General features: G+C 35.0%; 1 long non-coding RNA gene across 6 annotated transcripts in view; it reads left to right on the forward strand.

Moving 5' to 3' along the window:
• LOC141512940 (uncharacterized) overlaps positions 1–13,926 on the forward strand; it is a 129,057-nt gene that overhangs the window by 106,076 nt on the left and 9,055 nt on the right. The window contains exon 8 of one of the 6 annotated variants that reach the window (XR_012475643.1): positions 1,978–2,226. The exons of the other annotated variants lie outside the window; for them this stretch is intronic. This is a non-coding gene — a long non-coding RNA (uncharacterized LOC141512940). Of the gene's footprint in view, positions 1–1,977; positions 2,227–13,926 lie in introns of those variants that run through there. 6 annotated transcript variants of the gene reach the window in all.

Genomic DNA, 13,926 nt, shown 5'->3' on the forward strand with positions numbered 1-13,926 from the left:
AGTTAATTCCTGAGAAAAACATTCTCAAGATGTATCTAGAAAACCATTTGCATGGTAATCTATTATATATAACTGAGAAGCATGCTAAATATGCTTTAGAATTTATATCGTTAAGAAACATTAGTGGTCAAAGCTTATTTGGAAGTATGCTTTCTATTGCAGGAAAGGCAGAAGTTCTCTTCTTTATGGGAAAAAATACATTTGAATTAAGAGCAAAAGTTAGCATTTTTATTGAACTATCAATAAGCCACCAATTTCTGGTGTTGAGAATCACTTGATTTGGAAAAAAAATCAATTCAAACTATAATCCAAGCCAGAGGAAATAATAAATAAGGGAAATTTCATCTCATAGTATTTAAAGACATGTACACACACATACCCACATCAACATGTCAAACACACAGGCAACTTATGGGACATAAAATGAACTTTTTCTCCAAAATGACTCGTGTGTTTAAAGTACCCCACTGATTGACACATGCTTTCACTTAATGATGATAATTACAAAGAATAACAATCCCAAACCACATCTGTTCAATGTAACAGCCTCCCCCTACTATATAGATTACATTGAAAACTGTCAGAAATGCCAATTTTACTACCAATCATGCACAAATACATTTGTAAGACAAGAAACAGATTAATAAGCATCAACACTTTTCTGTAAACACTTGTTGAAGAAGATAAAAGCTGGGGGGCACTGGATGACATGTTGCAACAGTGGGAGTTTTCTTGGCAGAGTCTGGGGGAGAGACTGATATATCACAGGAATTAGAAAAGTATATATGAAAACGTTGCTTTCCAAGGAAGAAAGAGAAAAACACATCTGAGTTCTTTATGAATGCTTTCCTTAAGATGCTAGTCACTTTTCCTGGAAAATTTTGTTAAAAATGATTTTAAGAATACTATATATATATATATATATATATATATATATATATATATATATATATAATGGCTAAAAAAGAAACTTGTATGAGCAGGACTTCTATTATAATAGTTTCAAGAATTAGTGTAAAGTAAAAAAATGAGGTATGTGGATGGAGAGATTGCCTTGGAATAAGGAGTAAGGGTGTGAGTCCCCATTAGCTGCATGACTCTGGTTGAGTCATTTAATCTATCAGTATCCCCAGACAACTTTCTGACACTATGAATCACAAATGAGTTATCAGAGTATATAGCTTTATATATTATTTTCCAACCTATTGCAAGATTACTACAATCCAGCCAAATTAATTTTTTTGCTATTGCTGGGATACAATCTCATTTTCCATCTCTACAGTTTTCTCCTGACTGTTTCCCTGGGTCCAGAACACCTATACACCTCACCCCAACCATTTAGAATCCCTTGTTTCTTTTTAAAAAAGGGAATTGTGGAATTTGAACAAAGAACAAAGATTATTACCTTTATTTTTTTAAAAAGGTACCTTATTATGTAATTTTGCTCTTATAGTTTATTTTTTCCTTAAGGATATGATTTCTCTCAGCACATTCAATTTTGATAAATATATGGCATGGAAACAATGTAAAGATTATCAGAATGCCTTCTGTGGGGGCAGGGGGAGGGAACGAGATTGGGGAAAAATTGTAAAATTCAAAAATAATAAAAAAAATAAAATACCTCTCAAGACATATCTTCTAAATGACTAATATGCAAACATGTTAAACACAAATATACAAGTACAATGTTCACTAAATTGCCTCTGAGGGGAAGAATGTAGGAAGGGAGGAGAGAAGAAAATTGTATAACTTATAAATATGTATGTGATGATTATTAAAAATTTTTTCATAGTATGTAATTAGAAAAATGAAGTGTCAATTAAAAAAATACATACCTTCTTCAAGACAAACTCTTCCTCATTCTTCCAACTATAGTTATCCCTGACAAAAATTAACCACATCTTTACAAAAATGCATTTCACATATACTTATTTATCTGTATAATATTTCCTTTCATTTTTGTCTTTGTGTCCCCAGCACCTATCATTGAGCCTGCCACACAGTAGGCACTTTACAGATGTCTGTTCAATGAATTGTCTGCTCATCTGATCTACTTTAGGGATGGGAGTCCACAATAGCAAAGAATTCCCCATGTTGAAGAAACTGAATGTATGGAGAAATTATATACAGAAAGAAGCTTTAAGAGTCTGATATTGCATAGCTACACAATAAAACTCAGAAACCTTCAATAAGTACCCCCTGTTACCTAAAGGATTAATATGAACGATTCAGTCAGTCATTAAAAGTTCTTCAAAAGCTGGCTCCACCTGACCTTTTTTTCCTTCATACTATTCCCTATAAGATAATCTTCAGTACAGTTAAACCTCTTTCTCTTTGGAACACATTCCAGCTTTCTTGTTTTGTCTACACAGTTCCACATATTGCATTTTGAAGAATTTTTTTAAATTTTATTTTAGGCAATGTGTTTAAGTGACTTGTCCAAGACCACATAGCTAGGCAATTATTAAGTATCTGAAGCTGAATTTGAACTCAGGTACTCCTGACTCCAGGGCTGGTGCTCTATCCACTGCATCACCTAGCTGCCCCATACATAGTGCATTTTTGAATACTCTTTCATGCTTATCATCTTTTTTTCTCTCCTCATCTATCAAGATTTAGCTTAAATATCACCTCCTCTATGATGTCCTCCTGATCTACCTCTTGCAAGAAGTTATTTCTCTTTTATCTGATGCCATGGTATCTTATAGTTCTCCTGGAAGATCAGAGAGTCGTTGGAAATAGAGTTAAAGCTAAAAGACCATTTTAAAGCCTAGCTCAGCTCCCTAGAGTTTAAATAAATGAAATTGCTCAAAGTTACAGAGATGAGAAGAAACTGTATTGGAATTTGAACTTGGTTCCTTTAATTCTACTAATTGTATTTTAAGTTGCTAGATATTTCTGATGGTTCTAAGGGTACCTCGGAGGCGGGGTTGGAGTGTCTCTTCCTAAGTGTCATCAGCTTAAGCCCCCATCCTAGTCATGCTTCCCTTCTAATCTCTCACAATGACTAATATCATTTATTCAGTTAACATCGATAAATGCTTACAGGTATTTAGAAGCACAAACATTTCCTCAACATCTTGGGGCTATACTCTTCCCTATGCCACCTTGGTCTCTAGAAAAAAGTGGATTTTCTGTATAGCATTACTCCCATCACATTCAAGTCCAAATTTAGCCTCATTGCCTGATAAGTCTTCAACTCTATTACCAACTCTTCTACTATGGGAGGGACTAGGCTCTGAAGGTTGTTCCTCAATCATCTGGGCACTGATGTTTTGCTGCCTGTGAAATCTGGTATGGCCTCAGTTCCTAGACTCTAGTCTCCTCGACTGCCCAGATGGACATCTCGACCTTTCAAAGCTCATAGGTTAATCTTTGTCAGCTAAAATAAAAAACAAAACAAAACCCTGAAATAGGCAATGAACCAAAGTCTGCTTTCATGGGGCTACATGCCATATTCAGAAAGGTCCAAAGGCCCTTTACAGAACTGTCTCTCACCATACACAGTCAATAGAGTCAAACTATAAGCAGAGGTCTTATAAAAAGGCTAAGGTTGATTAAAGCCTTTTGAGGGAACCCCTGATTTCAGTTCAACATCTGCAACTAATCAATGAAGTTTCTGTCTACCAGGTGATTAATTGATGGGAACCAGTTTCAGATTGTCTATGTATGGCCTAAAAAGTCTCTCTAAGGAACTTCTAATACAGGTCATCACTGTCCCAGGAGGAGGTCCCCCAACCTCTTCCATGGGGTGGGGTTGGGGGTGAAAATCATTAAATCAGTGGAATTTTTGAGCCCAGTTATATTTATTAACTTCCATTTCTATCTCTTCTCCTATATTTTAAACTTTTTGAGATCATGGACAATCTTACTTATTTCTCATAGGCCCATGAAGTCTCTATTCTATAGTTCCCTGATAACTAATTATGGTAAAAGCATATTTTCTTTTAGCTACTCTGAATCCAATGTGTTTTAAGCATAATATAATATACAATGGGCAGTTGATAAATGATAAATGAATGAATGAAATGGTTATTTTTTCTATCTCCCAAGTACCAGTGCTATAAAGGAGTTCCAACTCCTATTAGTTTTACTCCCAGTGAATTGTGGTTTTCTCTCTTCCACCTGGGAAAAATGAAATATGCTTCTGAAAGTCAGAGGAGGGAATTTTCCACTAACTTTTTACCACCATGTATAAAAATCAAAGTTAAAATAAAAATGGATAGACAAAGAACATTGAACTAGTCAAGCTGTAAATAATGTGAACTTTGTTACCATAACATAATTGCAGGGCCTTTTATTCCAAAGCTGGTTGGGATCCAGGGTCATGTTTTTTATAGCAAGGGGGCATAGAATTATAGCCAGTCAGTTACATGATCTCAGACATATCATTAATGTAACATGACTTTGTTTGCTTTTGTATGACACGAGGCATTACTCTCTATGGCCAATGTATCAGATAATTGCAAAATAAATAAATAGCAGAATTTTAAGACTAAAGAGCTTTTGCCATGTCAAAATAGGCTTTTTGCATCTAAAAAGTTAAAATAATTTTATCTCAACATTATACATTTATAAATAAAAAAACTTAATAGAACTCATTTGAAAAAAATTTTGCATTGATCAAGTCTAGACAATCACCTATAGTTATAATACACAAGTATATCCATAACTACTGAAAAATAGAAATTACTTATGAGTCTTCCAAATTTAAAAAGCAAAATTAATGGCCAGTTTCATGTAGAAGATGAATGGATATAGTTTGGAGTTTTGCAGAAGTTCTATAATATTCTATCTTAATGTCAATAGGACTGTGTTGAAAAGTGTTTGTTTTAAAATGCACTGATTTCTTAGTAATGTTTGGATCTGTAAAACTGCTATAAAAAGGATCATAAACTTCAAGCTTCTTAAAATGTCCCAAAATATAAATTACTATATTATTTCCATGTTATTTACTTGGAGAGCATTTACTGAGGCATATTTATATGCAACATAAAGAAAATAATGCTAAATAATGTCATTCCAATGGGTAAGTTACCTTCTCAAGGTATTTTATAAATGTTTGTTGAATTGCTGAGAAAAGATTAGGCATGGTGAGATGCTGAGCTGTGGGCTCTCATCAATGATAATTCTAACTTCAAGATGGAATAAAAACTAGAACCAAACTATATGCCCATCATTAATTACCTGAACAAATTAAGGTTTATGAATATATCACAATATTGCTGGGTTGTTTCCAGTTCTTTGCTATCACAAAAAAAAATGATGCTATAAATATTTTGGTGTATATGGGGACTTTCTTCTTACCAGTGGCTTCCTTGGGATTCAAACCTCACATTTTGCAATTGGTCACTTATACATTCAGATCAGCTTCAATGATTTCAAATTTAAAGCATACCTTATATAATGGGCACTTGATAAATGTTAAATGCTGTGTATTGGCTTAAAAAGCCACAAATTAACTTTATCTACATTGTACTGTATTTTTATTTATACTGTTAAACATTTCACAATTACATTTTAATCTATTTCTGGTTACATTCCGGAGTTTCTTGGGAGTTATTTTGACATCTCTCTTCCTTTGATAACTTATCAGTACATACAAAATAGAGAAATCAATTGGACAATTAAATGTGTTGACCCATGTTCAAGGAAATTTGAAATGTCATTTCTGAATGATGTTATGGGTTGAAAGGAATATTCAATTTGATATTTTTAAAGTATATAAAAGGAGTTAGAGAAGAAGATGGCTAACAATTCCAGTATCTTTGCAAAGATAGCCCCAAATGGAGTCATAAAGAGTCAGACACATCTGAACAACTCAACAAGTGGAGAAGATGTTAAATCCCCAAGGCAATATTTTGAGCCACTGCAAATATTATGTGCCTGAACAAATTCTCTCTGAACCAGCTGGTTCTGGGATATCTTGCCATCTAAGTCAATGGTTTGCAGAAATTCCATAAAGAAGGGAACATTTTAAAGGCTGCCAGGGAGCAGGATAGGGTGAGGGAAAAAGTGAAGAATTCCAGTTGTAGCTAGAAGCAATGGCATAAGCTGCCATCAGTCTATTTCCGTGCTTATCACAATGCCCATAAACAGTTCCAATCTCAGTGGGTCACCAATTAAGCCTCTCTTCAAAATGGACTACCTCAGCATTGGAAAATTCTTGAAAAATTGCTGGGAATCACTTTATTCAAAATTAACTATTGACATTTGGAAATTTGAAACAGAGATGAAGGTGCTTACCTCTCAAACTTCCTCCCTTGAGTCCCCCAATTCTTTCTGCTTAAAGAACCCTCTCCATTTTTAAAAGACAGAGTCTTTGGCTGAAAATTGCCCAGGAACACAAATCAGGTTAAATATCTGTTGAGTAAGCTCCACATGCAAATCATACTCCTTCACTACAGGGGTATATACATATTTTTTCAAGTTTAATGTTTTTGAAAAATATCATTAAAAAGCAAATTTTTGAACTATCCCTGTCCCAACAGCATAAAATTACATTTCTCTCTCTCTCTGTTAAGAATGAAGGCTATCCTCATCATTAAATGCATACAGTGCAATGCAGGGCAATATAGCACAATACAATATAATGCAGAACTCCACACAATGTAATATAGTACAATGTAACTGCAGTATAATGCAACACAATGCAATACAATACAACAACACACACAATACAATATAACTCAGTTGCTGATACAGTGGAGTGGGAATGGAAAACCCAATGTCCTAGTCATGCTTCATTCCTCTCTGAGCCATGCTTCCTACTCTTGAACTTTGCCATGATGTTCTACCCAATCTTGAGGATAGCATCCCCTACCTTCACCTCCCTTTCATATGATATTTTCCCTTAACAGAACATAAGCTCTTTGAGGGCAAAGATTGTCTTTATTTTTGCTTGTATTTGTATTCTCCCAGTAGTGACTGCAAATAGTAGGTGCTTAATAAAAACTTATGTGCTTGTCACTGTATTAGATCATTAAGATCCCTTCTGGCAATAAAATTCTTTATTTTTATCATTTTACACTGCTTTGTATCTTTTTTTTTTGTTTGTTTTTGCAAGGCAATGGGGTTAAGTAGCTTGCCCAAGGCCACACAGCTAGGTAATTATCATAGGTTATCAAAGGCCCTTTACAGGCCACACAGCTAGGTATTAAATGTATTAAATGTCTGAGGTCGGATTTGAACTCAGGTACTCCTGACTCCAGGGTCTGTTCTCTATCCATTGCGCCACCTAGCTGCCCCTGCTTTGTATCTTTAATGAACATTTCTTGTCTCTATATATTTTATCTTCTAAACTTGAGGGCAAGGACCATACTTTGTACTTCAAAGAATCTATGACTTTATCAGGTTGTGTACTTCCTCTAATGGTACAATTTACAACTTCTCCATACCTTCTCATCCTGTGAGATTCTTTTCTATTCCATAAATCTTCCACAGGAGTACAAATACTCTATATTCCTCTAGATCAGTTCTTAATCCATGTTCTATGAACTTTTTAAAAAGTTATGATTTGATAACTAGCTTTCAATATAATTCATTTCCTTTGTAATCATATATGTATATACATATCTATCTATATATATGTATCTGTATCATCTGTATCTGCATCATCTGTATCTGTATCTGCATCATCTGTATCTGCATCATCTGTATCATCTGTATCTGTATCATCTATATCTGCATCATCTGTATCATCTGTATCTATCTGTATCATCTGTATCTATCTGTATCATCTGTATCTATCTGTATCATCTGTATCTGTATCTTCTGTATCATCTGTATCTGTATCATCTGTATCTGTATCTTCTGTATCTGTATCATCTGTATCTGTATCTTCTGTATCTGTATCTTCTGTATCTGTATCTTCTGTATCTGTATCTTCTGTATCTGTATCTTCTGTATCTGTATCATCTGTATCTGTATCATCTGTATCTGTATCATCTGTATCTGTATCATCTGTATCTGTATCATCTGTATCTGTATCTTCTGTATCTGTATCTTCTGTATCTGTATCTTCTGTATCTGTATCTTCTGTATCTGTATCTTCTGTATCTGTATCTTCTGTGTCTGTATCTGTATCATCTGTATCTGTATCTTCTGTGTCTGTATCTGTATCATCTGTATCTGTATATCTGTATCTTCTGTATCTGTATCTTCTGTATCTGTATCTTCTGTATCTGTATCTTCTGTATCTGTATCTTCTGTATCTGTATCTTCTGTATCTGTATCTTCTGTATCTGTATCTTCTGTGTCTGTATCTGTATCATCTGTATCTGTATCATCTGTATCTGTATCATCTGTATCTGTATCATCTTTATCTGTATCTACATCTACATCTATATATAATTTAAAATCACTATTCTGAGAAGGGGCCTATTGACTTCCCCAGACCATTGCCCAAGTGGTCCAAGACACAAAACATGGTTAAGGACCACTGGTCCAGATCTTTTGACATGTGTGAATATCAGTGAACCATGATTATTGTCCATTAGTTATTCTTGGCTCTTGCTAAATGACTGGTCCGACTCTTTTTCTGGTCATAGATCTTTCTGATAACATCCTTTAGAACCTTTTCTGCACAGTTCACTGTTGGCAGTATGTTGCAGCTAATTCATGCCCTCCTGGAATCTCCCTATTGCCCTTTGAACGACCCTTAACTTTAATCCTTTGGAAGCTGTGATGTTTCATGATTTGCAGTCATAGACTGCAAGCAGAAAAACATTAGTATTGAAACAACAAGCCCTTGTTTCAGGAAGAAACTTTGGGAACTTTAAAGGCATTAGATAATTTCCCAAAGGCAATCTGAGCCATTCCTCCTCTGGTTTATTTTTAAACCTAGTTCATTGTACATACTCAATTTCTGTCCAAAAATTAAATAGACAGACAGACAGACATGGCAATGGGCCAGTTCTACAGATTATCCAACCAACTATGCATATCATTGCCTGAACAAAGGACACTATTCTTCTATTTTTAAAAATCAGTTTTATTTTAATTTCAGTTTCAATTTCTCAATCTCTTATCCCCTCACACACTCATTGAGAGAGCAAGAAAAATAAAACCAGTATTAATATGTATAATCAAGAAAAACAAGCCCAATGCGTATTCTTCATTGACATCCTATGTGTATTATTGGGTTGGACTTTTTTGATTGATTAGGTAACTATTTAGGAAACTCTACAATGTCCTGGGGCTTGATGTAATACTATATGCAAACCAGATCATGTGAAGGCTTTTGTATCAGTGTAGATCTTTTCCAATTGAACCCTTCCTGGTTCTTTTATGACAGTAGTGACAAATGCAAAGACCTTTGGCAAGTTTACATCTCCCCTATGCCTCACTTGCTATTAATAATTGAATAGTTTTCAAAGAAAGTTCTCTTTCATGACATCTTTGAAAGAATCCTATGTGATTTTCACATGTGCATGGTGGAGATCTTTTCAATCTATATTTGGTCTTACAATATACAAGACTGCAAGCACATTAAACACCTATTATTTGCAAAGCACCATGCTAGATAGAGGCACAAAAGGACAAAAAAGAACAGTCCCTACCTTCAATAAGCTTACAACAAACAGTAAGAACAGTGGGATCTTAGACTTTCTTTACCTTTCCATAGATTATCCAACTCTAAAGATATGGCCTGCTCTAGAAGATCATTTTCAAAAACTTTCCTGTTTCATTCTCAAAGAATTATCAAGATACACTGGTTGTCTATGTAAAAATTTCTCATATTTTGTAGGGATAATAAAGTAGGCATATGAGGGTCAGCTGTTATTGATTTTTTTCTCAGTCACATCTTGGGGAACAATAATGTTCCATTCAAACTGTGTTTGACTCTAGGGGTGTAAAGTCCAAAGGAAAGAGCCCCTGCCTTCAAGAAGTATATATCCTAAGACAGCTAGCTGGTGCAGTGGGTGGAGCACCAGCTCTGAAACCAGGAGGAACTGAGTTCAAATCCAGCCTCAGACATTTACTAGCTGGGTGACCTTGGACATGTCACTTAACCCCGATTCCCAATTGCTTTGCATCCAGGGCCATTTCCAATCATCCTAATCCATTCTGGCCACAGGACTCAGATGGCTCTGAAGGAGAAAGTGAAGCTGGTGACTTAGCACAGCAATCACCCTCACTCAAATCCAATTCATGTACATGTCATAGCATCACCCCCCTGATGTCATGGTCTTCTTTGACAGCGAAGGACAGACATCATCATAATCACTACCATACTCAAAAATCTTCAATGACTCACTATTGCCTTCAGAATAAAATATAAATTCTTCTATATAGCATTTAAAATTCTTCACAATTTAGCTCTTAATAACTTTTTTGGTTCTATTTCATATTGTTCCTTCATGTACTCTCCATTCCAGTCATACTGGTTCCTCATTCATGACCTTGTTTCCCCATCTCTTTATATAGGTGATTCCCTCCTCTCCTCTACCTCCTAGAATCATTAACATCTTTCATGGCTCAGCCCAAGCACCATCCTCTGTTAAGAGGTCTTTTTTTGATTGTAACTACTTCTTCTGAATTTGGAGTTTTAGCCCTAAGTTTTGGATTTAGAATGGGAAAAGTTCAGAAAACTGTGTAATATTTATATTTTGTATTTATCTGATATTTAGTTTCTTTTTTTAACTTTTTTTAATGGTATGTCTAATTAATTGAATTCCTCTTTCTCTATTTTTTGTATTTCTTTCATCAAGCTGCTGACTTGGTTTTCATGATTTATCTGCATCACTCTCATTTCTCCTCCCAATTTTTCCTCTAGCTCAATTGCTTTTCAGTCTATTTTTGAGTAGATCCATAGCCTGAGCCTATTTTCTATTTCTCTTGGAGGTTTTGAATGCAGAAGCTTTGACTTTGTCATCTTCTGAGTATGTATTTTGATCCTCCATGGGACCAAAGTAATTTTTCTATGGTCAGAATCTTCTTTTTCTCTTGCTTACTCATTTCCTCAGCCTACGATTGTTTTACCTCACTTCCAAGGCTTTGGGGGGGGGTTGGGACACCCTCACAGGGAGCTTAATTCCTCCAAGGTCTTATGAGAGGCTCTGACTGTCCTCTTGCCTGCACTGTGGTATGTAGATGACCACAGACCTTCCCCTCTGCCCTGGGGCTGTGAGGAGGGTCCCTGCTCCTCTATGGTATTTAATTCATGCAAGCATTTGGAGATTTCCCCTAAATACTACTTTGGCTTCATCCCAAAAATATTCATTAGATATCTCATTTGTGTCAATTTCTCTTTTTTTAGGGTATCAATTTCTTATATGAAATTATTTATTATTTTTATGATTAATCAATTCATTTTTAAAAATTAAGTTAGTTTCCAATTAATTTTTGATTTGCCTCCTCATGACCCTTTATTATATTTAATTTTTTATTGCATCATGACCTGAAAATTATGTCTTTATTATTTCTTACTTTCTGAATTTTAATATAAGATTCAATATACCTTAATACATGTTCCCTATTTTACTAGGGTAGTGCTATGATGAGATTTGTATTTTATGAATATCATTTTAGCAGCAAAGTTAATAATGAATAGGAAAGGGAGAACCTAAAGGCAGGGAAGTCAACTGGAGGGTATTACCATAGTCTAGATAAGAGGTGATGATGAAAAAGGCTTTTTGAATTAGATTAGAGATTGTGTAAGGAGAAAGGGTTATGTGTGAAAAGTATAACTGAGATAGAATCAACAAGATTTGGTAACTTATTTGGATGTAGAAGATGAAGGAGAGGGAAGAGTCAATGTTGATTCCAAAGCTAAACCTAAATATTTGGAGAAATTTTGGTGTATTCACTTAGAAATCAGGATATATCAATTTGCAGGAAAATATAATAGGATATAATTTGAACACATAGACTTAAAGATGTTGCATGCAAATGGAAATATCCAGCAGGAAGTTGGTGATGAAAGACTGGAGTTTGGGGAAAAGAAATTAGGGATTATATAGATTTGGAAATTGTATAAAAATGAAAATCTACCCATGAGAGTTGCTGGGATCAAAAGAGAGAGAATGGATAGAGAAAAGAAATTTTGGCAGTGAACCAGTGATATAACTATACTTTATGAGAGGTGATGGTGTGGCAAAGAAGATAAAGAAATGTCCCATGACTGTCTCAGTATTGCTTACAGAGAAGTAGGAGTAGACATCTCTAGCATCTCATCCCCCACCATTACCCTAAGAAAACTTTTATTACTGCTAGGAAGGGTAGAAGTTTGGGGTTTTGCTTTCCTCAGATTGGCAGGTACCAGACTAGAATTATATCTCTCTACTTCCTTAAATATTGTTAGTCTAGGGTTCAAGTTAAACTTCTGATCACTATTCATTAATAGGAAAAGTGAGGACCCACTTGGATATAAGCTTTATAGCCAAGGATTGACTTCCTTCCTACCAAATACTAGTTCCTCAGTGAATATACTTAGCAAATAGCAAAGAAATTCATTTATCCAAGACCATAGCAAAACAGAAATCATAGAGAGTACATAAATGAGAATATATATAATATATATATATATATATATATATATCAGACAATACTGATTAAAGGAGTTCTTCCTTTGGGAGAGAAACAGATCAACCAAAGAAAAGAGTTTCAGATCTTACCAGAGTAGAAAATTGCTTGAAGAACTTAGTATAGTAAATTGAAGAGAGGAACATCATAGAGACTTCCAGCTCCTCTCATGTCAGCATCTTCCCAGAATCTTTCTCTCCTTTCAACAATTTGAAGAGAGGTTGACATTGTAGATCTTCTTTCTCCTACATTGAGGCTTGAAGAAACCCAACTTTTTCCCTTCTTTGCTGCCTTGCTCCTCAATCGGATTAAGGTTATTGATCTCCACTAATGAGAAGAGAATTCAATGGGCTTTGGGGCTTGAGTATAGAAATAATAAAGAAAAGTAGGGTAAGTTCTCTTTGATCCTTTTCCACCTCACATGTAAATAGAATACTTCATCTCTATCCCTCCTTTGTCCTCATTACATCCTAGCTTGTATTATACTAATTTGTATATTCCATCTCTCTCTCTCTCTCTCTCTCTCTCTCTCTCTCTCTCTCTCTCTCTCTCTCTCTCTCTCTCTCTCTCTTCCCCCCAGTAAAATGAAAGTTTCTTCATGGAAGGGATTGTTTCTTTTTTTTAAATCTGTCTACTATGTATACAAGCAGCAGTATGGCAAAGTGAATAATTTTGCTAAATTGGAAATTAAGAAAACCTGGGTTCAAGTCTGTCAACTGATGTGTACTGATTGGGTGACCCTGGGCAAATCACTTAATCACTCCAAGCCTCTGGCAAATTTCTTAAAGCTACAAATTACCAAATAAATTCTGTTGTGAATTGATGTAGGGGATTTACTCATTGGAAATTTCCTACACCAATGAAATCAAAAACCCTGGGAAATTTAAAAAATTATTAGACCATAAGCCCAGCATCTTAACATAGAAGGAACTTACTAAACTAGGAAATGTCTTAAATTCACCAATATAATACTGATTAGCATTACTAGCTTCAAATTGCAAACTCAAAGATCAAGGTTTAGATTTGGTGTTTCTTATTGTCCTTCCTCACCAACTTCTAACTCCAGAGGAAATGACTCAGGAATGATACACTTCTGAAATCTCCAAACACTACAAATCTGGCCTTGAAGTATTGTTTGTTGATTGTTTTCCCTAAAGAAGGTGATGCAGAAAATGTTAATAATGCAGATTAAATTTTAAAATACACTGTGCATTTTGAGAAGCCAATCATTAAACATTTACCAACATACGCATAGAAGGTAGCTAGATGGACCAGTGGATAAGTCCTGAGCCTAGATTCAGGATAGACCCAAGTTCAGATCTGTGTGGACAAGTCACTTTATCCTGTTTACCTTAGTTTTCACATCTGTAAAATGATCTGGAAAAGGAAATGAAAAATTAC

Source organism: Macrotis lagotis, chromosome 2, assembly GCF_037893015.1.
Source record: "Macrotis lagotis isolate mMagLag1 chromosome 2, bilby.v1.9.chrom.fasta, whole genome shotgun sequence".
In the NCBI taxonomy this organism is placed as follows: domain Eukaryota; kingdom Metazoa; phylum Chordata; class Mammalia; order Peramelemorphia; family Peramelidae; genus Macrotis; species Macrotis lagotis.